The 25,072-nt window shown below is 42.0% G+C and overlaps 1 long non-coding RNA gene across 1 annotated transcript in view; it reads right to left on the bottom strand.

Annotated features, from left to right (window-relative positions):
- LOC147028862 (uncharacterized) overlaps window positions 1-25,072 on the bottom strand; it is a 79,317-nt gene that overhangs the window by 33,369 nt on the left and 20,876 nt on the right. Inside the window, exon 2 of the long non-coding RNA XR_015057740.1 lies at window positions 8,937-9,018. This is a non-coding gene — a long non-coding RNA (uncharacterized LOC147028862). The remainder of the gene's footprint in view (window positions 1-8,936; window positions 9,019-25,072) is intronic.

Here is a 25,072-nt window from a genome sequence, read left to right as displayed (position 1 = left end):
AGCAATATGGGTTTATGCCAGGAAAGAGCACCACTGATGCGATGTTTGCTTTGAGAATGTTGATGGAGAAGTATAGGGAAGGCCAGAAGGAGTTACATTGTGTGTTTGTGGATTTAGAGAAAGCTTATGATAGGGTGCCAAGAGAGGAGTTGTGGCATTGTATGAGGAAGTCGGGAGTGGTGGAGAAGTATGTGAGGATCGTGCAGGATATGTATGAGGACAGTGTGACAGCGGTGAGGTGTGCAGTAGGAATGACGGACCGGTTTAAGGTAAAAGTGGGATTGCACTTTTAAGGTAAAAGGTAATTTAAGGTAAAAGTGGGATTGCATTGCACATATATCCTTATCCCTGTGTCGTAAGAGGCGACCAGGGTTGCGTCAGGAAGGGCATCCGGCGTAAAACCTATGCCAAATCAGTATGCAGTTCATAACAGATGATCCGCTGTGGCGACCCCTAACGGGAGCAGCCGAAAGACGAACAACAACATATATATGGATATATATATATATATATATATATATATATATATATATATAAATATATATATATATATATATATATATATATATGTATATGTACACACACGTATAAAAAGTACACGCACACCCAAGAAAATGTCATTTAATCCATCTTGCTCACCCCAAGTCCCCTCCATGAACTTTTGATAGTTGGTAGTGGTCTCACCTGTGTGGTAAAATTCTCTATTTTGCGGGTGGGGATGGGGATTTCATTGGCACAGATGACAAGTTCACATTTAACAAGAACTACACCTCGAAGAATCTGAAGATCTCAATATTCCCTCAGCACACACAGCACAACATGCCCACATACCCACAAATCACAGTCTACATACCGTTTCTGCCTCCAACCCTGTACCCCTCCATCCTCATTGCCTTTAGGTACCTATAAAATTCCATTTTAAACAGTATGAATGGCGAAGTGGTGAAGGACTATTATCTGCACTTTTGTGGTTTTGCATTGCAAATCCCGGTCAGGGCACGTTTGTAATTAGGAAGTGGTAAATTATGACTTGCAATGTGCCCATCTTATGAACCAGACTCAGTGTAAGGGTGAGAGCGTCTGCTGCTCTAAGTCTGGGAGTTTTTTTAAAAAGTGTCTGGTGCTCAAGTCCTTACTGGTTTCATCGATTATGTTGATGAGTCGTCAGTGACAGCATTGACGGAAATGCCCACTACCGAGGTTCCCAAATAAGTACCATATGCAATGACAACAGCAGTCATCATACTAATACCATAAGTCCCAATCACGTATCTCATCCATAATTGGAGTTAACAACAAATCAGCTCTCACCTAATCAACTATAGTATCCCCAGCTGCGGCTATGACTCGGACGGTAAAGGGTTTACCTTGTGTAGCTTTTCTTGGTGGGTTTATGCAACTTTCTTTGGCTGGTATGGCAGGGATTTAATTATGAATTCCTAGCCGCAACTTGGGATAATTGTGACATGTTAAGTATTGTGATGGGATAATTGTCATGATGATCATAAAAAGTTTTTGGAAGTCTTATTTGTTTATTTTTTTGGTACAGTGACACTTTGATGCAAAGCACAATAAGGCCCTCAATGGATGAAATAAACTGTACATTCATTGAGGTATGCTAACCGCCATGGGAAGTGTGCAGAAGATGGGAAATCTGATTTTGCAGCCATTGTCAACGTCTCCCTGTCCAGGAGCTTCCTCTCCTTCTTTCATATCCAGCACATGGCCGTGGGTAGTATCACTTTCTGGGGTTGCGGCTATGCCGCTGATGAAGATGTATCAACTCTAGGTTCGAGCAGGAATTTGGAATTTGGCCAGGCTGACAGCAATTTGCTCACCTATTCTTCACAAAGGACACCTTGGGATCTTTAACGTCCACCAACTTATCCTGGCAGATGTGATGCTCAGTTTCATGTCCATCTGATTGACAGTACACCCATTGATGAATCTCCCTGTCTGAACAACAGGATGATAACAAACGTGTTCTGGATCTGGATTCAAACCCAGGAGAGACAGCTCAGAGGTGAGTGCTTTACAGGACCAAGGCTCATGGCAGGAAAAGATTTCATTGACAATGGCACAAATGTGAAGGGAATGAATGAACAAGAAAATAAGAGTGAGGAGGGGAAGAAACACTGAAACTTGCAAGTCAGATGGTTGGGTTAGGAAAGGTTTATAGGGGTAATAAAGATCATGGGACAGAAATGGGGACAACAAGAGATGACACTGCGCTGCTTACTTGAAGCCCTGGAGGGAAGAGTGAGGCACAAAGGCTTCTGGAAGGTGGTTTCATAGACTAGAGAAGTGAGGAATAAGGGAAGTGAGGTGTGCAGTCAGCCTGGATTTTGGAAGTTTGCCCTTCCTGCTGTGGTTTGCGTACCTCAATCAACATTCTCTTGATTTCATCCATTGTTTTTCCTGTCTGCTGATGCAAACTGACACTCACCTTTATCAGAAAGGCTAGTTACCTCTGCCACTGCCAAAACATAACCACTCTCCACCTGCTACAAGGTGGAGAGCAGTTGTGTTTTCACCCTTGTCTGTTTGTCTATCTGCCTGTTAGTAGGATATCTCAAAAAGTTGTGCATGGATTCGGACGAAACTTGGTGGGCAGGTTGGGTGTGTGACAAGGACAAAGTGATTCGATTTTGGTGAAGATACAGGTATGGATACTAGAAATTTTTAAATGATTCTTCACCATTGAGAAATAAGGACAAAAACGATACATAACATGATAACTCAAAAAGTTGTGGACGGATTCGGACGAAACTTCGTGGGCTGGTTGGGTGTGGGATAAGGACGAATTGATTCGATTTTGTTCAAGAACCGGATCCGGATACTGGAATTTTTTACGTGATTCTTCATCATTGAGTGATGGGGCTAAAACGATATGGAGCATGACATCTCAAATAATTATGGACGGATTTGTATGAAACTTGATGGATGAGTCAGGTCGTTGACAAGAACAAGGCGATTTGATTTGCGTTAAGGTCCAGATGCAGATCCAGCCTATCAGTGAGATACAAAATGTAAACTCCTCAACCTGGCAAAGGTTTGTGCTCCACCGAGTGACGTTCCAGTTCTTCATGCCATATTAAGGCCCTCTCCTATCTTTGACAAATGTTGATGAAAATCCAGCCTCTTGGGGAAAAGAGAGTTTCCATGCATGGGATATACTTTTTACTTTTTTTTTTTTAAAGGAGCTCCTCAAATGATTTGGTCCACTATGAATCATGAGTTGGGTTATATTTGCTACAAAAACAAAATTCTGTAAAGGGGCACGTGCTGGACATACCATGTCGTAACAGACAAACTTTGTTTGTGAGCCATTGCTATGAAATGTAACTTGAATGGTACCAACTTGATAGCCATCTTCAATAACCTTTGGTTGGCAGTATAGATCACATGTAGTGCATGTGCTTTCGCCGATTCTTCTGTGTATTTGATTTTCCACCCAACTATAAACCGTAACCCTGGTGACATGTTGCATAAACAAGTGTGGTGTTGGTCGGATGGGATGTTCAGTTGGGGACCTGTCTGCCAGTATGTGTTGCTGATAGAGATTCAAATTCCCTTAATGTCTTTCGATTGTTGACAGCAACTTGACTAAATTCCTGCCATTACCTATAGGGGGCACTGCATCAGCATCATGGCCACACTCTTAGAAATAATGCAAATTTCAGCTCGGTGCTGCACACAAATGAATGAACAGGATATTTTGAAGAAATGCAATCATTCACTTTATAATAATTGTGAAGAAAACAGAGATATTAAATAATTTTACTGTCTAATGTTGGAAACGTGTTATTTCTTACCCATAGATTTATTGCGTAGGCAAAATATCAGAACTGCAATTACATGGATTAGTCGATGGACACGCTTGCACATCCTGAGTACTTTATATTTTATAATGATCCACTTTTTCTCAGGTATTGTTTGGAAGTGACATATTTGCTTGTACCTTCAATAAAATCTAAAATTTGAGGCGATCTATCTGGGACATGATTAAGCAGCTTGTCTCATCAATATGTTGATCTTGTAAACTTTATGCAAGACCAACATAACTTTATACAATGGGCTGACAGGATGGCGCAGAGGTATGCACACTCGCCTCGAAGCTGTCTCGCCTGGGTGAGAATTCCGACCCAGCTATAAACTATCATAATCGTTTATTGCTGGGTCGGAATTCAAACCCGATTCAAACGAAACGGAATTCAAACGAAATGTAACAAATTACATCAACCACCCAACTATACAACTAACATCCTGGTGTTTCACAGTCGAGTGATTCATCAATGTACGTCCATTATTCGTTGGTGGACATTAAAGATCCCATGCCGTCCTTCGTGAAGAGTAGGCGAGCTATCACACCATGAAGAAATTACAGTAGAGTTGGCACCATGAACAAATTATTGCCCTAACCAGTAGTGGGCATTATATCAATAGCACGTCCACACCCTCAGCCAACGATGCTACCCCACAGCTTTGTGCTGCATTCAAACGAAGAAGACTTTATACAAGAACTTCATATGATAGGGATCATCCATTATATTTAAGCAAGTTATTCTGTTGGCCTTGTGAACTTCATAGTTTGTGTGTGCATTTGTTAATGCATCATACATGTCAATGCACACAATATATAATAGATGTTCTTAAAATCAAATGCTTAATGGTTGAAATAGATGAAAAAGCATTTCTTTCTTATACCATTGCCCTGGTGTCAGAGACCTGAAAACCATGCCAAGGAGACCGCTGTGCTGGCAGTATTTAGACAGTACCAAGCCAAGGCCCACAGAGCTTTTCAGCCCTGAAAAAGACTGCCAAAGCCATCTCGACACTCGTCAAGTTTCCAGGGAGGCACATAGACCAGCCTACAGTCTTTGTACTCTGCTTGACCTCTCAAACGGATTTTCTTTATTTTGCTTCATCTAAATAGGCACAATGTGGCCCCACCTCTAAATTCCCCCTGCCTTGACCCCAACCACTACATTTTCACTCGATGAACCGAAATATACACCACTGTCAATGCACCATCCGAACCATGCACTTTTGCAACGATTAGCTTCCCTCTCGCCAACGACACCTTTGCTTTTCAGCCGCAAAATGGTGCATGTCACATCTTGCACTCTTCATGAAGAATAAATAACTAAAACACATAGAGATTAAATAAGTAGTTGTTAGCATGCATGACCCATGGTGCATAATTAACCATCGTGGTAACGTATAACTCCCCGTGTCCAATCTGCCTCACTGCAAAATTGCTCTCGTGAAGACGGCCTCAAATATTTCTCAAAGCCACAGCAACAGCTGAATAGGCCTCCTATCTTCGCGAGTCCAATCGTGTGTTCTGCTTGCCTGTAGTTCTTTCTTGGAAAAAACTTGCCAGTCTGGCAAGCACTCATGTTTGATTTTATACACTCTAGAGGTTCATATAGAAACATAAGTACTGTACTTGAAATGCAACAAATTACATGAAGTTGCAAATTTTAAGAGCTGCAGATATGTTATCAGCAATGAGGTTGAATGTAAGGATAAAAAAGAAAATTGGTACCTGTGATGTTTCTGGCAAGTCAGTGTGAGTGATGAATATAAATCCTGAATAAGCAACTCACATCCGACTCAAAATGAGATGTTGATGTACAATAATGGGAGCATACAGGCAAGAACAGGAATGTTTAAATATGGCTCTTTATGACTGGTTATGTTGCCATCGAGAGAAATCTGTACTCCACTGTTCAGTAGATATAACATCTGCATCCCTCCCTTCCCTACTACCACTCACTCGATCTCTACGATGTAAATTTTGAGATGAAAATTTGATTATACAGAAGATGGATCTGGAGGTTGGAGGAAAGATAGTGCAAGTGGAGGTATGATGTCACTTTATGAAGAAAGCCTCAGCAACGGAGCTGGTTCATAGCTCCATAATTAAAGGTAATTAGGCAGTGCCTGGGCCAGGAGCAGTCTGAGAAATACAGAGACAAACTGTGAGATTCAAGAAACGCCTTGCCTCTGAGAGCATGCTTTGTTCACCACCAAGACCCCTCCAGTTTTCCTTCATCTTCCTTGCCACGATTATGCACCGATCAACTTTTTCTGTCCTCTTCAGTCCTCTTCTTTCAAGAAAGAGTGGCTTAGATAAATGGTTCATGGTGATTTAACTACGTTCGTTAGTTTACCTTGTGGTGCTAGTTATATGGGTTGGCAGTCTGTCACAAACGATGTAAACGAAGGAGGACGCTGAGTCAGTCAATTGAACTGCATGTGGCACAGCTATGAGAGATGAGAGATCTCTTTATAGCAGAGATCAGTAGGAGGCAGTAATATATCTGTGGGTGGTTGGCATTAACATTGCATTTTTATATTGAAGTGCCTCTTGATGATTTCTTTCAAAAAAGGTTTCTTACCTTCAGTTAGTGCATTTTCTGGTCCTTGATTCCACGAAAGAAACATTTTTATTTCTTTTTAAACCTTTTACCATCCATTCGAACATGACGATGTGCCATTTGAAGTTGTTTTTCCAGCAAAAGCGATTCCTTGCTGGGAGCGTCAGTATGAGCGAGGACGTCTTTGTTTGAGACATGCTTTTGTCAAATTATAGATGACAACAACCTTAAATGGTTGAGATGTGCATGTGCAAGTTTTTTCATGCCTATTGTGGAAAGTGTAGATTTCATCAGAGCAAAGAGGAAGGGTGAAGAAAACTGGTTGCTTGGATTTAACCTTAGTAGAAACACATGCTCTTGAAAGGAGCGGCAAGGGGAGGGAGGGATTTGGGGTGGGGGGTGGAATGGAATATGCACACCCCAAGTACAACCACCGTGTTTCAAAGCATTTTGTTCCACAAACAAAAAAACAAACACGTATGTATAAATGCATTTCCCCCACATCTATGATTGCTTTCATTTTTATTATACAGTACTCTAAGACATTTTTACCCGTTGCTTCGCTGATAGGTTTAATAAAAAGACAACATGTTTTACTTCACAAACATTTCACTCTAGTCACTCTATTATTTGCCTGAGATCATCTTCCATCTGCTTGGAAGGCAGCTCAGATCACCTTCATCAACCATCCTTACTGCTTATGTGTATATGGTATGAGGGGAAAAAAAATCACTTCTGCTTTGCTGCAAAGCTTTTTTTTTTTTGCAAATTTTATCTGTAGTTCTTTCTGGTTGGATTTATTTCATTCAACTCAGATGACGTTGAAAGATTGGATGCTTTGGTTTGAACCTCCGCTTAAAATGAGTGAAATGAAACATTTTGAAAATTTCAAATTATTCTCACTCAGATTTCAACATCACCGTAATGCATATTTATCAGGTTGTTTAAACTTTCTTTATACAAGAAGGAGATGATTTGTTATATCGGAAACCACTGGGTGGTGCCATAAAATAGATATTTACAAAGAGAGAATTGGAGTCTTACTCCCACCATGAACCTCCTCCCCCAGAAATGCTACCTCAAGAGAAACTATGCTTGGGGTACCCTGTTGCAACATAGAAAATTTGTTTTGATTTGGTTCAGTATCTTTTAGTTTTTGAACATATATCTAACCTCTCAGACAGCTGTTTGTCTGTGTGAGTGTGTGTGTTTGTCACCATTTTTCTCACAAATGGCTGAACCGATCTTCGTCAAATTTTCAGAGATTCGTTAGTGAGTCCCAGGGAGTGCTTTAGGTGGAAAAAACATTGAAAATTTTGAAGAAAAAAAAAGTTTGATTTTAAATTTTTAATTGCTGTATCGTGCCGAAGCCTTTTTGATTAATGACAGTTATAGTCAAGTGCACATACATATGAATAAATACAAAACAATGAACAGAAATTTAAATCCAAACAAGAACAACTAGAACGGGCACTCGTAGAGCACATACCTTCGCCGCAGCCACTAGTTACCTTTGTATTAAGTTGTCCATAATGCATCTCAATACAAATATGCATTTCGTGACTCCCATGACCTTTGACCCACAAGCGCTACCTAGGGTGACAATAGTACTATACCTTGTGTCATTTCAGAAGATGGGGAATTGAACACTGAACAATTTGGAGTTAATTTGATGTAAATCGGAAACATATTAACTGTTTTCATCATGAAAAAACGATGTTGACCTTTTTGTGACCTTGACCTTTGATCCGATCACTCCCAAAATCTAATGGATTTGTCCTTTCATGATGCCAAACAAATCCAAGACAATTAAAGCCCCTCTGCGTTTTTTTTTTTTGCGTTAAGTTGTCCAAAACGCTTTCCGATATAAATGTGAATTTGTGTGACCCCCTTGACCTTTGACCCCCAACCGCTGCCTTGGGTGACAAAAGTACTATACCATGTGTCATATTAGAGGATGGGGAATTTAATTTTGAACATTTTCGAGTTAATTTGCTGTAAATCAAAACAAAATTGACAATTTAATCGCGAAAAAACGATTTTGACCTTTTTGTGACCTTGACCTTAACCTTTGATCCGATCGCTCCCAAAATCTAATCGATTTGTCCTCTCGTGATGCCAAATACATCCACAAAATTTCATGACAATCTGCGAAGTGGTTTTTGTGTAATGTTGTCCACAACGCTTCCCAATCAAAAACTCCATTTTGGTGACCCCCTTGACCTTTGACTTCCACAGACTAACTAGTGTTGTAAACACTATACCATACGCTATATCGGTGGATCGGGATTTGAATACTGAACATTTTGGACTTAATTTGATGTAAATCGGAACAAAATTGACACTTTAATCGCAAAAAAACGATTTTGACCTTTTTGTGACCTTGACCTTGACCTTTGATCCGATCGCTCCCAAAAGCTTCGCCTGGCGTCCTTGAGTAACTGCACATCATCTCTGAAAATTTCATGCAAATCAGTCCAGCAGTTTTTGCGCAATGTTGTCTGCACACATATTTACCAATAAATAAATACACAGGGGTCAATACAATACCTTCGTCAAACGAAGTTTGCGAAGGTAATAAGCCTCTTCCAGAAGCAGTCAAAGGTAGCGGTATATCATCTTCTTCTTCTTCCTGAACGTCACAATATTTATAGGTCGGGGTCAAACTTAATCCAGAAATATCAACAGAAATAATCCAGAAATTCTGGAAATATCCAGAAGAAAAGAAATTACGAGCATCCATTCGACGAATAACATCAAAGTTCAACTTCTAAGATAACACTTTTACAATGCCTCTGAGACAATACCATACAGGGTGTTTACAAAATCCAGTTACCCCTCCGCAAAAACTGATGAATGAATATAATGAACACAAAGAAGTAAAAATATACAAGCTGGTAGGCAACATGGCTGCTCGCTCTAGACGAAATGCTGGCCAAAGCGACTAGCCGATATTCATGTACATGCTATCAATCAATTTCATTCTTTGACAATTGAATGGCCACGGCGCGATGATCAGAGTACAAATTAGCGAAAGTTAGAGTATGCATGTATCGGAGATTTTCGTAATTTGTATATTGTTCAGGAATCAATACATGATCCAGCTGAGCAGTGCCACGTGTCGGTCCACGATGGGAAGGAATGAGGTTCAATTGAGTGCAGAAAGCATCAATTTTATTACATCCACTGGCTTGTTTTTTATATGATGCTGTAAGACATTTTCCTTGGGCACAAAAAAAAACAGGTCGCTCAGAGGTCCAGTTTCGGAGGTATTGATTTTTTTGTACAGACCACAATAAGTGTACGATGTACGATAAATTATTTTAGCTGTTGCTAAGCAACGGAGGTGTGCATAGCAACCATTCATTTGTGTGTACATGCGAGCCACATTGTACACATTTCACCCAAGTTTCATCAAAATCAGACTCTTTCCCTTAGAGATATTCGCAATTAACCATTTCTGAAATGTTCGACATGAACTCGCCCAAAACCTATCTCCTCCTACAAATATTTTTTGTTAGGGCTGCAAATTGGCATGAAGGGAACGAGATAGATTGCGCACAGAACTCTAAGCTTCGATTTTTTTTTGATTTTTTGACCACATTAAAGGGCCGTTGCTATGCCGTTGCTAGGGACCAGGGTCCCATATTCGAAAGCACACGATTCCCAGAAATATTGGTCCTAACTACCAAATTTCATTGGAATTGGTTGAGTGGTTTAGCCCCAAGGCTTGACCAAAGTTTCGCGGACAGACAGACAGACAGATGGAAATGCCCAGAATAAGGGTGCTCTAAGAGCAGCCAATAAACTATGAATACACAAGACTTTTATTGTCATAAAAACCAAGGTATTATCATGAATATATATATATATATATATATATATATATATATATATATATATATATATATATATATATATATATATATATATATATATATATATATATATATATATATATATATATATATATATATATATATATATATATATATATATATATATGCCGGTAGGCGACATGGCTGCTCGCTCTAGATGGAAAGCTGGGCGACGCGATAAGCCGATATTCATGTACATGCTATCAATCAATTTAGCACAATAAATATGATTATCACAGGCCTCTTAGTTTGTGCCCAGAAATCCACCTTGTGAAATTTCAGGCATGTTTCCATAGAGACTCAAACAAATGGCAGCCCTGGTAATTCCATTTATCTATTCGCTAAAGATTTTAATTTTTTATATGATGCTGTAAGACATTCTCCTTGGGCACACAAAAAACAGGTCCCTCGGAGGTCCAGTTTCAGAAGTAATGATTTTTTTGTACACTCCACAATAAGTGTACGATGTACGATAAAGTGTTTTAGCTGTTGCTAAACAATGAAGGTGTGCATAGCAACCATTCATTTTTGTGTACATGCTCGCTACAATAAACATTGTACACATTTCACCCAAGTTTAATCAAAATCAGACTCTTTCGCTTCGAGATATTCGCAATTAACCGTTTCTGAAATGTTCGACATAAACTCGCCCAAAACCTATCTCCTCCTACAAATATTTTTTGTTAGGGCTGCAAATTGGCAGGAAGGGAGCTAGATAGATTGCGCACAGAACTCTAAGCTTCGATTTTTCCATTTTTTTTTTGATTTTTTGACCACTTTAAAGGCCGTTGCTAGGGCCCTGGGTCCCATATTCGTAAGCACACGATTCGCAGAAATATTGGTCCTACCTACCAAATTTCATTGGAATCGGTTGAGTGGTTTAGCCCCGAGGCATGACCAAAGTTTCGCGGACAGACAGACAGAGAGAAATGTCCAGAATAAGGGTGCTCTAAGTGCAGCCAATATACAAGCCGGTAGGCGACATGGCTGCTGGCTCTCGATGGAAAGCTGGCCGACGCGACTCGCCGATATTCATGTACATGCTATCAATCAATTTAGCACAATAAATATGATTAGCACAGCCCTCTTAGTTTGCACCTAGAAATCCGCCTTGTGAAATTTCAGGCATGCTTCCAAAGAGACTCTAACAAATGGCAGCCCTGGTAATTCTATTTATCTATTCGCTAAAGATTTTATTTTTTTATATGATGCTGTAAGACATTCTCCTTGGGCACAAAAAAAACAGGTCCCTCGGAGGTCCAGTTTCGGAGGTATTGATTTTTGTGTACAGTCCACAATAAGTGTACGATGTACGATATAGTATTTTCGCTGTTGCGAAGCAACATGGTGTGCATAGCAACCATTCATTTTTGTGTACATGCTCGCCACAATGTACACATTTCACCCAAGTTTCATCAAAATCAGACTCTTTCCCTTAGAGATATTCGCAATTAACCATTTCTGAAATGTTCGACATGAACTCGCCCAAAACCTATCTCCTCCTACAAATATTTTTTGTTAGGGCTGCAAATTGGCATGAAGGGAACGAGATAGATTGCGCACAGAACTCTAAGCTTCGATTTTTTTTTGATTTTTTGACCACATTAAAGGGCCGTTGCTATGCCGTTGCTAGGGACCAGGGTCCCATATTCGAAAGCACACGATTCCCAGAAATATTGGTCCTAACTACCAAATTTCATTGGAATTGGTTGAGTGGTTTAGCCCCAAGGCTTGACCAAAGTTTCGCGGACAGACAGACAGACAGATGGAAATGCCCAGAATAAGGGTGCTCTAAGAGCAGCCAATAAACTATTAATACACAAGACTTTTATTGTCATAAAAACCAAGGTATTATCATGAACATATATATATATATATATATATATATATATATATATATATATATATATATATACATATATATATATATATATATATATTTATATATATATATATATATATATATATATATATGTATATATATATATATATTTATATATATATATATATGCCGGTAGGCGACATGGCTGCTCGCTCTAGATGGAAAGCTGGGCGACGCGATAAGCCGATATTCATGTACATGCTATCAATCAATTTAGCACAATAAATATGATTATCACAGGCCTCTTAGTTTGTGCCCAGAAATCCACCTTGTGAAATTTCAGGCATGTTTCCATAGAGACTCAAACAAATGGCAGCCCTGGTAATTCCATTTATCTATTCGCTAAAGATTTTAATTTTTTATATGATGCTGTAAGACATTCTCCTTGGGCACACAAAAAACAGGTCCCTCGGAGGTCCAGTTTCAGAAGTAATGATTTTTTTGTACACTCCACAATAAGTGTACGATGTACGATAAAGTGTTTTAGCTGTTGCTAAACAATGAAGGTGTGCATAGCAACCATTCATTTTTGTGTACATGCTCGCTACAATAAACATTGTACACATTTCACCCAAGTTTAATCAAAATCAGACTCTTTCGCTTCGAGATATTCGCAATTAACCGTTTCTGAAATGTTCGACATAAACTCGCCCAAAACCTATCTCCTCCTACAAATATTTTTTGTTAGGGCTGCAAATTGGCAGGAAGGGAGCTAGATAGATTGCGCACAGAACTCTAAGCTTCGATTTTTCCATTTTTTTTTTTGATTTTTTGACCACTTTAAAGGCCGTTGCTAGGGCCCTGGGTCCCATATTCGTAAGCACACGATTCGCAGAAATATTGGTCCTACCTACCAAATTTCATTGGAATCGGTTGAGTGGTTTAGCCCCGAGGCATGACCAAAGTTTCGCGGACAGACAGACAGAGAGAAATGTCCAGAATAAGTGTGCTCTAAGTGCAGCCAATATACAAGCCGGTAGGCGACATGGCTGCTGGCTCTCGATGGAAAGCTGGCCGACGCGACTCGCCGATATTCATGTACATGCTATCAATCAATTTAGCACAATAAATATGATTAGCACAGCCCTCTTAGTTTGCACCTAGAAATCCGCCTTGTGAAATTTCAGGCATGCTTCCAAAGAGACTCTAACAAATGGCAGCCCTGGTAATTCTATTTATCTATTCGCTAAAGATTTTATTTTTTTATATGATGCTGTAAGACATTCTCCTTGGGCACAAAAAAAACAGGTCCCTCGGAGGTCCAGTTTCGGAGGTATTGATTTTTGTGTACAGTCCACAATAAGTGTACGATGTACGATATAGTATTTTCGCTGTTGCGAAGCAACATGGTGTGCATAGCAACCATTCATTTTTGTGTACATGCTCGCCACAATGTACACATTTAACCCAAGTTTCATCAAAATCAGGCTCTTTCTCTTAGAGATATTCGCAATTAACCGTTTCTGAAATGTTTGACATGAACTCGCCCAAAACCTATCTCCTCCTACAAATATTTTTTGTGAGTGCTGGAAATTGGCATGAAGGGAGCTCGATAGATTGCGCACAGAACTCTAAGCTTCGATTTTTCGATTTATTATATATATTTTTTTAGATTTTTTGACCACTTTAAAGGGCCGTTGCTAGGGCCCGGTGTCCCATATTCGAAAGCACACGATTCCCAGAAATATTGGTCCTACCTTCCAAATTTCATCAGAATTGGTTGTGGTTTAGCCCCTAGGCTTGACCAAAGTTTCGCGGACAGACAGACAGATGGAAATGTCCAGAATAAGGGTGCTCTAAGAGCAGCCAATAAACTATTAATACACAAGACTTTTATGGTTATAAAAACCAAGGTATTATCATGAACATATATACATACATACATACATGTGTGTATATATATATATATATATATATATATATATATATATATATATATATATATATATATATATATATATATATATATATATATATATATATACATATATACATATATATATACATATATATATATATATATATATATATATATATATTATCCCTGTGTCGTAAGAGGAGACCAGGGTTGCGTCAGGAAGGGCATCCGGCGTAAAACATGTGCCAAATCACTATGCGGATCATACGGATGATCCGCTGTGGGGACCCCTCACGGGAGCAGCCGAAAGAAGAAGATATATATATATATATATATATATATATATATATATATATATATATATATATATATATATATATATATATATATATATATATATATATATATATATATATATATTGTTGCGGATCCGGGGTGGCGGGAATCTGACCCGGTCCCTGGTGCCACCCTCGCCACCACCATCTCCGGGAGTGTACAACGCCGGCCGGCTCGGCACAGGCCTTGGGTCAGGCGTCTTTAATCGCGATACCAACGTAATCCTGTACCTTACCAGTTGGGGAGATAGAACCCCTAGTTACAGACTGGCTTTGTCAGTGACTAAGCGGAGTCTACCAGTCTGTAACCATTTTGGTCTTGTATGCCAATCAAACGGATCGTTCCTCGATGCGACACGCATTAATCCACAGCGGCAACTTCATCAGAATTAACCAGATTTATTGGGGACATCAGGGATCACAACACAAGCAATAACACGACAGTGGTTTTATTAACAATCAACCCGTTCTTAACTAGGGAACCACGGCGAAACGGTTTTGAGGGGATTTCTACGAAATAAGCCTTATACAACACGTGCAAACAAACAGGCATGCAGGACAAAACAGAGTACTTGGTGATGGCTCATGGACGAGAGGACCATGTCCAAAAAACACGAATGTCACTCGTAACAAGCGGTATTGTCCACGGGTTCAAACCCCCGCTCCAACGTGCCGCACAGCAGGAGATGGCGCAGCAACTCCCGTTGCCTATTGTTCGTCACAGCGTGCGCGCTTTCTCCTCAGCGCGTTCTGGCTCCGAGCAGTGTCGATGATGCGAGACCGCCGATCTCTCTCCAGGGTTCAGCACACGAATCTAGGCCTGGCCTGTTCTCCATACAAGGTCCCAGTCGAGGTCTGAGTCCCACAGGTGGATCACAACGTGTCGAGCCGTGAGGTGAGCAAGGACCGTCAGATGCTCCGGTGTATCCTCTCCGGCCTTCCCCTCCTCGAAGCCCGACTCCCGCTTCGTCCCCTCAGTTCCTCTCTCGGTCGAATCACCGACGTGCAGGTCGGTTCAGCATCTCTCCCGGCAGACCCTACACGGTGCCTCCCTCGTTCACTCGCCTCGAAGCGACTCCGAGCACGCCTCGCGAACCCGGCCGTTCCTCACACACAGCACTCCTTTCGTCCCCTTTTCTTTTCTCCTTCGAGTTGTGAGGTGAATCGATGTGCAGGTTCCGCTTTCTGTGCCGGCCGATTCACCACTGCCTTTTTCTTTTCTCTCTCGCCTCGACACGTGAGCTCCTTCGACACACTCTTGTCTCGGCGACTCCCTGACCAAAGGCTCCTCCCCTCACGTCACTTCCTGTCCAGGCCACACCCCTCGCTCTAGGCCACACCCCTTCCTCTCTTACAGGAGAGGAAAAAGCATCATCTCTCGTTCCACCACCAGATGCACAGAAAAAGTCTTCTACATCGCCCGACACACACATATCGTCCCTTATACCACACAACCTATCTATACATTAATGTAATGGGGGGATCTGAGCTAATTCTATACTTAGTATCCCATTAAGGGCCATTTCCATAACAATATATACAAGCCGGTAGGCGAAATGGTTGCTCGCTCTCGATGGAAAGCTGGCCAATGCGACTCGCCGATATTCATGTACATGCTATCAATCAATTTAGCACAATAAATATGATTATCACAGCCCTCTTAGTTTGCGCCTAGAAACCCGCCTTGTGAAATTTCAGGCATGTTTCCAAAGAGACTCTAACAAATGGCAGCCCTGGTAATTCCATTTATCTATTTGCTAAAGATTAAATTTTTTTTATATGATGCCGTAAGACATTCTCCTTGGGCACAAAAAAAACACAGGTCCCTCGGAGGTCCAGTTTCGGAGGTATTGATTTTTTTGTACAGTGCACAATAAGTGTACGATGTACGATAAATTATTTTAGCTGTTACTAAGCAACGGAGGTGTGCATAGCAACCATTCATTTTTGTTGAATGCTCGCCACATTGTACACATGTCACCCAAGTTTCATCAAAATCAGACTCTTTCTATTAGAGATATTCGCATTTAACCGTTTCTGAAATGTTCGACATGAACTCGCCCAAAACCTATCTCCCCCTACAAATATTTTTCGTTAGGGCTGCAAATTGGCAGGAAGGGAGTGAGATAGATTGCGCACAGAACTCTAAGCTTCGTGCATATCTGCAGTTGCTCTTTTCGTTTTGTGCGTCTTCAGCAGACAAGACAGTAGATGGGAGAGACAGAATGTGTGAGATGATAGCCTAACGTGGCATTTAGAAAGTCTGCATGTGTAATTACTATGTCTCTTGTCGGTCTGGTGTTCCACCTACTCAGCACTTCGCTCCGCCTTTCCCCTCGCGCCGCAAGGTTTCCCCTAAAACGGAGTTAATTCATGTATGTACATTGGGTTATTTTTTTTATTTTCACCACTGAACGCGCCATTATACACGACACAAATAAACAAATTCATTGGGAGCTGAACGGGACATATATTGCAAAGCAATTCTCGCTCTTGTTATTATTATTTCGTATGCAGCCTGTGGCTGCTGGTTACATCATTGCTGAGAGCGTGGCTGGGCTGCTGATGCAGTACCCCCCTGTTTCCAGTAAGATGGAACTAATTTTGCCGACCTGAGAAGAATGACAGGCTGAGTCAACCCACCTGGTGTTATTCAATGGATCGACAGGTGTTTAAACTCAAGACCCTAAGATTTTGTGACAGCCACCTTAACTGTTAAGCCAACACTAGACTTATCCTCTTCACTAAAGGCTTCTTAGCTTATTTGCATTTATAAGCAAAGCATGGAATCCATCACTGTAGTTGATGTCAAATCCTGTAGTTGATGTCAAATCCTTCTTTTTCTACAATAGCCTGATCTCACACAATAAGTTTTGAATCCAACCAGGTCACTCCACCCTGGACATGCTGCTTCTGTTCTCCCAACAATGGAGGAGCTTCTCAATCCCGGACAAAAGATCTGGGCTGTCTCTCTGGACATATCATGAGCATTTGACAGCCTGGCCCTGCACCTTGCTATACAAACTCTCAACTTATGGTATCCTTAGTCATTCACTGGAAAATATTCAGTCTCTTTAACTTCTGGGCCTCACCATTAACCAAGACGTTTCCTGGGCTGACTAAAGTTCTCTGCTATGGTCTGGCACACAAGCATTACATACACCTCTCCTAGATTGTGTGGAATTCCACACGTTATTAGAACCTCCCGTGATGTCTGCCTTTATGAAGGACTGCATCCCTCATCCTTCACATAAGCAGACAGCAACCTCCACCCTCTCTGCAGATGTTGATATAATCAGGTGCTTGTCCAACACTTCATATATGTCTTTCAACCTTGTGAAATGTCACACTTCACTCTGTCTCTCTGAAAGGACTGTCTGATGAACCCTCCCATCTACTTCCTTAACAAGTCCCTTGAAGGACTTCAACCTCTCAAACTTTTGGGCCTCACCATTTGCCATATCTCTTCGGCAAATATATAACCAAGTTGGCCTCCAAAGCCAGTTGCTGACCAGGTATACTCCATCATGCAAAGATTTTTTTTGGCAAATCTGAACTTTTTATCAAATTGCAAGGTCTTCATCCATAGCTCGATGGAGTACTGGTCTCACTTTTGTGGTGGCATCAATGCTTCACACCTTGCACCTCTTGATTCTCTGGAGACCAAGACCCTCAATATCATTGGAATCTTACGTGATGAAGCTGAATGGTACTCCCATCCTGCAGAAAGGTCGGTAGCCTCTCTATCGTTTACTGCTTCCTTTCTGGTCTTGCACTCTTTGCCCTTTCTGTGCTCTGTCCTCCACCTTCCCCCTTCTGTGCTTTGCCCCACCCCAAGTTTCAGTGAGAGGGAATATTGAAGTCCTTGCAATTCAACTTAAGCAAACACCAAGACACTACAGTGCTATGGTAGTTCCCTACAAGCAGCCAGAGAGATTTGAATTATTAAGTGTCTCAAAAATATGAACACAAACTTCAACATTTCAGGAAAAGAGAATTAAATAGCAGTGAGAGCGGTGATATTGAGTATTACTAATACCTAACAGATTGCATTAGCATGTGATCCAGGTCATCAGTATGCTTTTACCCATAAAGCAGTGCAGAAAGATAAGGTAGTATAGTTTTCGATATACAAAGTTTGCATACATTTTACAAGGTACATTTTATTGAGACATGTATTAAAAATATACAACGTGTGGCCCTAAATGGAGTTCTTTCATCCCCTCTTCCTGTGCAGGCTGGAGTTCCTCAAGGTAGCGTTCTGGGCCCTGTTCTTTTTCTGGTTTTTATCAATGATCTCTCGGACTCTCTGGAAAATCCTCTATTTCTCTTTGCCGACGACTCCACCTTCTGCCGTACCATCTGTCATCCCTCAGACCGGCAAGCAGCAGCTTCTTCACTCACTGCAGATCTGGATAAAATCACAAACTGGTCCAACACGTGGAACATGTCTTTCAATCCAGACAAATCTCACACTCTCACTATGTCTCTTCGAAAGGACCGTTTACAAAACCCCCCCATCCACTTTCTCAACAATCCTCTGGAAGAAGTCTTTTCTTTCAAGCTTCTAGGTCTCACTATCTGCCATGACCTTTCCTGGGAAAGTCACATTTCCAACCTCGCCTCAAAAGCCAGTCGCCGACTGGGAATCCTCCGTCGTGCTAAGTCCTTCCTTGGCTCTCTTGAGCTCCTGACCACTTACAAAGCTTTTGTCTGTAGCCTGATGGAGTACTGCTCTCCCCTCTGGGCTGGTGCTCCTGCCTCCCACCTTTCTCGGCTTCACGCTGTCGAAACCAGGGCATTTAAGATCATCGGCATCTCCCACAATGAAGCTGAGTCTTTGGGCCTCTCACTCAATCACCGCAGGTTGGTCGGTGGTCTTTCTGTCTTCTACCGACTCCTCTCCAGCCTTGCCCCCCCTGCTCTCTCTGTGATTTGTCCCAACCACATTTCCACAGGGCGCTCAAGGTCCGCCAACAACCCCCTTCTGGTAAAACTACGAAAATCACGAATCACTGCTCATCTTCTCTCTTTCATTCCTCTTTTTTCCCGCCTTTGGAATAAACTTCCTCACTCTATTCTTTCCCATTCTTCCCTCCAGGCTTTCAAAACAGCTGTTCACCACCACCTCTTATCTTCCCCCATCCAAATCCTCGATCTTTTCTACCCCCGATAATCCACCCAAGCCCACTTCCTTCATTTCTCCTGCTTTCCTTCCTGAAAGTCCCTGAAATGTCCATCTTCTCTTCGCCATGTTCCCCGTCCCATCCCCATCCCTCTCCCTTCCACAGTTCACCTAATGTGTCTGTTCCCCACTGTTTTGTCCCTTCCACTCCCGCCCCTCTTGTCTCATGCCTCCTTGCTGTGAGTTGTGTGTTAGCTCTCATACGAGCTCGACCAAGGTATACAAAAAAAACAACAACAAAAAAAATAACATGGTCCAAGGAGCCAAATGGGGTAGAGAAGGATGAGGAGAAGTTCGATGGATAGATGGCTATTATCAGGTCCAGGTGGGGGTAAAAAATTTTCAGAGATCTGTGTTGGAAACATTGTAGATTGGATCAGAACCAGAGACACAGAAGACCTCAGCTGCAATGACATGGCTGGTTGTTTTGGAGCTGAATCCGAGTGAGCTGACATGTGGTTGAAATGGTGGTGGTATATGAAGAACATAGTTGGGATGGATGGCTATGAGTCGACCCATGTTGGTGGAAATTGAGGTAAATATTGAGTCATAATCATATGGTGCACCAGGATCAGAGAATAGATATGATAGATATCATTTGGTGTACCATGGTCGGATAGTACACGGCACAGATAAACATTGGGTGGTTACGAAGAGGAAGGCACAGCCAGAGGTGTTTGAGGGGTTAGCTTGGTACACTGAATGTGGGGGATGAGTTTCTTAAAATGGAATATGCAACCCCATCACTCGGACGCGTCAAGCGTGTCAAAGCAGAAGAAAGGGACATCCTGTGAGAGTAAAGATTCTGTTAAACACACAATATCTGGAGCAGCAGCAGAGACCGATAAGGACAGCAAATTGACTTGTAAGGCTTGAAAAAATGTTTTTTTCTTTTTTTACAATTTGCGTCTCATGCAGAAGTATTGTACGTTTGTGTGCAGCCTGTGGCTGCTGGTTGCATCATTTTCTGGGGCGCAGCTGTGTCACTGATACAATCAATGCTCCGAATACCAGTACACTGGTACTCATTTCACCGACCTCAGAAGGATGACAGGTTGAGTCAACCCCGCCTAGTGTTAATTCAACGATTAGAAGGGGCTTGAGCTCAAGACCTTAAGATTTTAAAAACAACCACCTGAACCATTAAGCCAACTCCAGGCTCATGCAGAAGTGTGTGTATGTATACGTATGTATGCAAAGAAGGTAAATTCAAGCTGGATTATGTCCTAGATGTCCCTCTGTCATGTCTCCCTCGGATGCTATTGGTGTGGTTCCCCCTTTACATTGCTCTTTCTGTTCTGTTTATCTTCTGTTCTATTCTAGATCGTCCACAAGCCTCGACTTTGTACTAAATAAAAAAGTTTCATCCTCATAGTGTCACAGACTGCTGACGGAGGTGCAGCCTCCACAAGGTATTGCAGGTATGTGGGACAGCTGTCTTAACCTCCTCTCTTAAAAAAAGCTCGTCCTGCGAAGTTCTATGAAGTAATTCATCACATAACGTCATTTTGTTAGAACGTTGCTGATACAATAGGGAACATATATACTTTTAATGTTGCGGACGTTCGCAATTGGCCTAGGACACCATTTGCCAGTAGGTCACAGTGACCTACTTTGTGTCACGTAGACCGAGAAGCATATGTAGATGCTGAAGTTGTATCACACCACTTTTATGTTGCTTGATGCATGATGCCATCCATTGGAAAGATGAGTCAAAAACAATGCTCAAACAGTGATATTGTGATGAATCCGGAAGCCATGAGCACACAACAGCCAGGTCCTCTAGATCAGTATAACGGTAAGTACGTGTTTCTAGTCAGGGTCCCGTCCCTAGTCTAATGGGAATTAAATGTCCGTGCACTGCGGAGTTATTTTGATAGTCACTGTTTTCTTTTACATCACTTTCACAACAACAACACTCTGCTCACAGCATTCTTCACGCGCTCGCCAGCGAGCGCGTGCGTGGGCGGAGTTTAACATGAGCATGGTGCCCCTCTTTGGACAATTGGCAAGGAGCGGGCATCTCACCCGCCCCGTCCCCCACTCAAGACCATCGCCATTACGCACGTGGCCGGAGGTGAGGAGGTAGGCGGAGCTACAAACGCCTCCGATTGGGACTCCACCCAAAAGGGTGGGAGTTGCCCTGCCGACTGTGGGCCCGTCCAATGGAAGACGGCCAGGGAATCGCGCAATGGGTCCGACCAATCAGGAGGCGAGTGGCCAGGAGAGGAGGCCCTTCCCTCCTGAAGAGGAGAGTGTGGTTGTCGGGATGAGCGTGTAGAGATTGCGTCCCGTGTGTCTCGAAGCGCGTCTGACTGGGTTTGCAGCGGACTGCATCCCGCGCTTCGGAGGTGTCTCGTCTGGTGCGTTACAGCGAGCAGTCGACCATTTTTTTTATCAAGGGAGATCACCTCGTCTCGCCTCCTCTGGGTTTGGCTGCCCTGGTCCGTGCTTTTGGCGACTGGAGCTCTGAGAAGGTGTGGACGACCAGCCGCGTGCTCGCGGCCAGATAGCCAGCCGTCCTGACTCCCAGCCGAACTATCCTCCTCGGCTGGAGAGCCGAATAAAGACCCGGCGGGTCCATTTTCTTTTTGGGTGTGCGTGTCTGTGTGCAGGCCTGTCTTGCCTAAGTAGAATTGTTAAGTGCTTTTGCTTGTACATTTGATACATTTCTTATTCGGATAACTCTGCTCTTTGTGTGTTCCCTTCCCCCCCCCATTGTAAATAAATCCCCTCTTGTTGAATGTCCCAGCTCGTCCTTGTCCTTTCTGCCATTGGTTTTCCGCACTGCGAACGGGAATTAGGAGGCCTCATTGCTGCCGAAATCTTGCAATCGGCCCGGCAGGATTCTGGTACTCTCCGCTCGGGGTACGGCTCGTATCGTGCAGATCCTGCTGGGGGTGAATTTCCCCGGTAGTTTGATGACGTGGGTATTTAGGTAAATTGAAATTGGCAATTAACCCGATCCCACGTGGTCGACCTATTGGCGATATTCGGTCCGATAAGAGACCCGTGACCTTTCGGATTTATCTGAAAGGTACGACCTAGATTTTGGGTGTTCAATGGAGCCGACTCTACTGCTCCACCTAGCGGTTGTGCTCGCCACCGACACCCGGCCCCACAACAATATTAATGAGTCCGGTCGGAAGAAAAAAAAAGAAAAACAATTACTTTTGAAATTAATTTTCAGGTTTTAAAGGCTTTTGATGCCAGAAAACGAGCGGTTAATATCGGTAGAGCACTTGGGCTGTCCAAGAACTCCACTCCTCGCCCGTCCATTCCACCCCACCCAACAAACAACCTCCACACCGCAACTATGGGGGATGTCAATTCGTGGTGGTTGTAACCCCCCAATGCAAGTCGGGAGCAAAATAATCCCCACTCTTCCCAACTGCTCGGATTCGTCAGGACAGTGTGGTCATGGTCAGAGTGCTGATCGGTCCCCATGGATTGGCCCACTCCCTCTTGTCTGTCTTTTTCTCACTCTCGTAGTTCTGCCTTCGGGAAGTCGGGGAACACCATCTTGGATGTGAGGGATCTGTAGTTTGTTCTTGGGAGATCGATCAGCTGTCTCCATGCCATGGGCCTGTTCGAGAGAACTGTCCGGGGCTAAATAAAAATAAAAATCACAACTCCTCCCTCACACTTGCTCATTCTTACATTTACAAATTAATTTTATTACCCTCGCCGAAGGAGAGGGTACTGCATTTGCGTCTGTTTATTACTTACGAAATCTAAAGATTTCGTAAGTATATTGATGCCTTCCGTTTCTGTTTGTTTGTTTGTTTGTAGGCACGATAACTCGAGAACCGAAGAAGCTACCAATGTCAAATTACACCACGTGATTCAGGAGGGTGATGGCTAGTGCTGATTAGATTTTGATCAAAATCGGTCAAAGGTCAAGGTCACGGTGAGGTCAAATATTCGATTTTTGATGGTTTGGTACAGATAACTCGAGAACGGAAGAAGCTACTAATGTCAAATTACACCACGTGATTCAGGAGGCTGATGGCTAGTGCTGATTAGATCTTGGTCAAAATCGGTCAAAGGTCAAGGTCACAGTGAGGTCAAACATCCAAAAAATGATAACCCGAGAACGGAAGAAGCTTCCAATGTCAAATTACACCACGTGATTCAGGAGGGTGGTGGCTCGCGCTGATTAGATTTTGGTCAAAATCGGTCAAAGGTCAAAGTCACAGTGAGGTCAAGCATCCAAAACATTCGATTTTTGATGGTTTGGTACAGAATCATCGTAGAAACTTCTGGTTTGTGTCGCTACCTTCTTGAGAGACAGCTTTTATTAGACAAGGTCAAAGGTCAAGTGGCGATTTCGTAAGTATCAGTCTATGACTGCTTGTTTGTTTGTTTGTTTGTTCGCACAGAACTGTCATGTTTTTCTCCACAACCACTTGTTGGATTGAGACAATTTTTTCAACATTGGTGTGACTACTCATGCACAATGTTATAATCAAAATTACGACATCATAGGTCACGTAGTGTGGCAGCCATGTTGGAAAAACAGAAAAACTTTTGATCTCTGTATCTCTGAAACCGCACCAACGAAAATATTGAAACTTGGCACACGGCAGGAACTCCTCATGGGGAATAAGTGGGATTTTTATGACATCATAGATGCCTTCGTTATGACGTCCTAATTGCATATGTAAAACGCTACATCTGATGTATTAAAATCTAGGGATAAAATGGTCCACAGAAAAAAATTGATGATGTCTTTGGTCACATAATTCGCCAGCCATATTGTTTTTTTTAAAAATAAAAAACCTTCAAAAATATTCTTCTCTGAAGGGGCTGAACAGATCGAGGCAAAATTACACAAATGTTCCCCAAGCTATGGGTGTACAATTTTGTTAAGGAATAATTGATAGGTCACTTCAATCCAGCCGTATTGGATTGAAGAAAAATATCAAATAATGTTTACTCTGGAACCACTTAATCAATCGACGTGAAACTTCCCACTTATGATCTTGTCGTGACGGGGAAATACATGCTTGAAATTTCAATTTGATTGGACGCATGGTCTGACAGTCAGAATTATTAATTTTTTGGATATGGGTTCTTTTTTTCTTTTTTGTTTTTTTTGGAATAAGGTTCACTTGGCTGTGCCTGGATGGGTTTGCGTGTAGAGGAGTAGCAGCTGAAATGTGAATCCCATCCTGGTTCCTCCTGATGACTTCCTCTTTGCTTTTTGCTTGTTTGGGTTCCTTGTGATTACTCCAATGCAAGAATACCTATTTGGTCTTCCATTTGATTTGAATTGAATAATGAATAATACGATATATATATATATATATATATATATATATATATATATATATATATATATATATATATATATATATATATATATATATACTTTACAGCTGAGCTTTTTACCTCTGCCACCAAAGATGAATGGAGGTTATGTTTTCACGACTGTCTGTCTGTTTGACTGTGAGCATGATGCCTCAAAAAGTTATGGAATCCTTCACCTTAGATTTGGACAAAACTTGGTGGACAGGTTGGGTGTGTGACAACGACGAATTTATTT

The sequence above is a fragment of the Eptatretus burgeri genome, chromosome 4 (assembly GCF_056783735.1).
Source record: "Eptatretus burgeri isolate ZD-2024b chromosome 4, Ebu_testis_v1, whole genome shotgun sequence".
In the NCBI taxonomy this organism is placed as follows: Eukaryota; Metazoa; Chordata; class Myxini; order Myxiniformes; family Myxinidae; genus Eptatretus; species Eptatretus burgeri.
The sequence above is the reverse complement of the archived record's forward strand: the minus strand, read 5'-3'. Positions and strand labels throughout refer to the sequence as shown.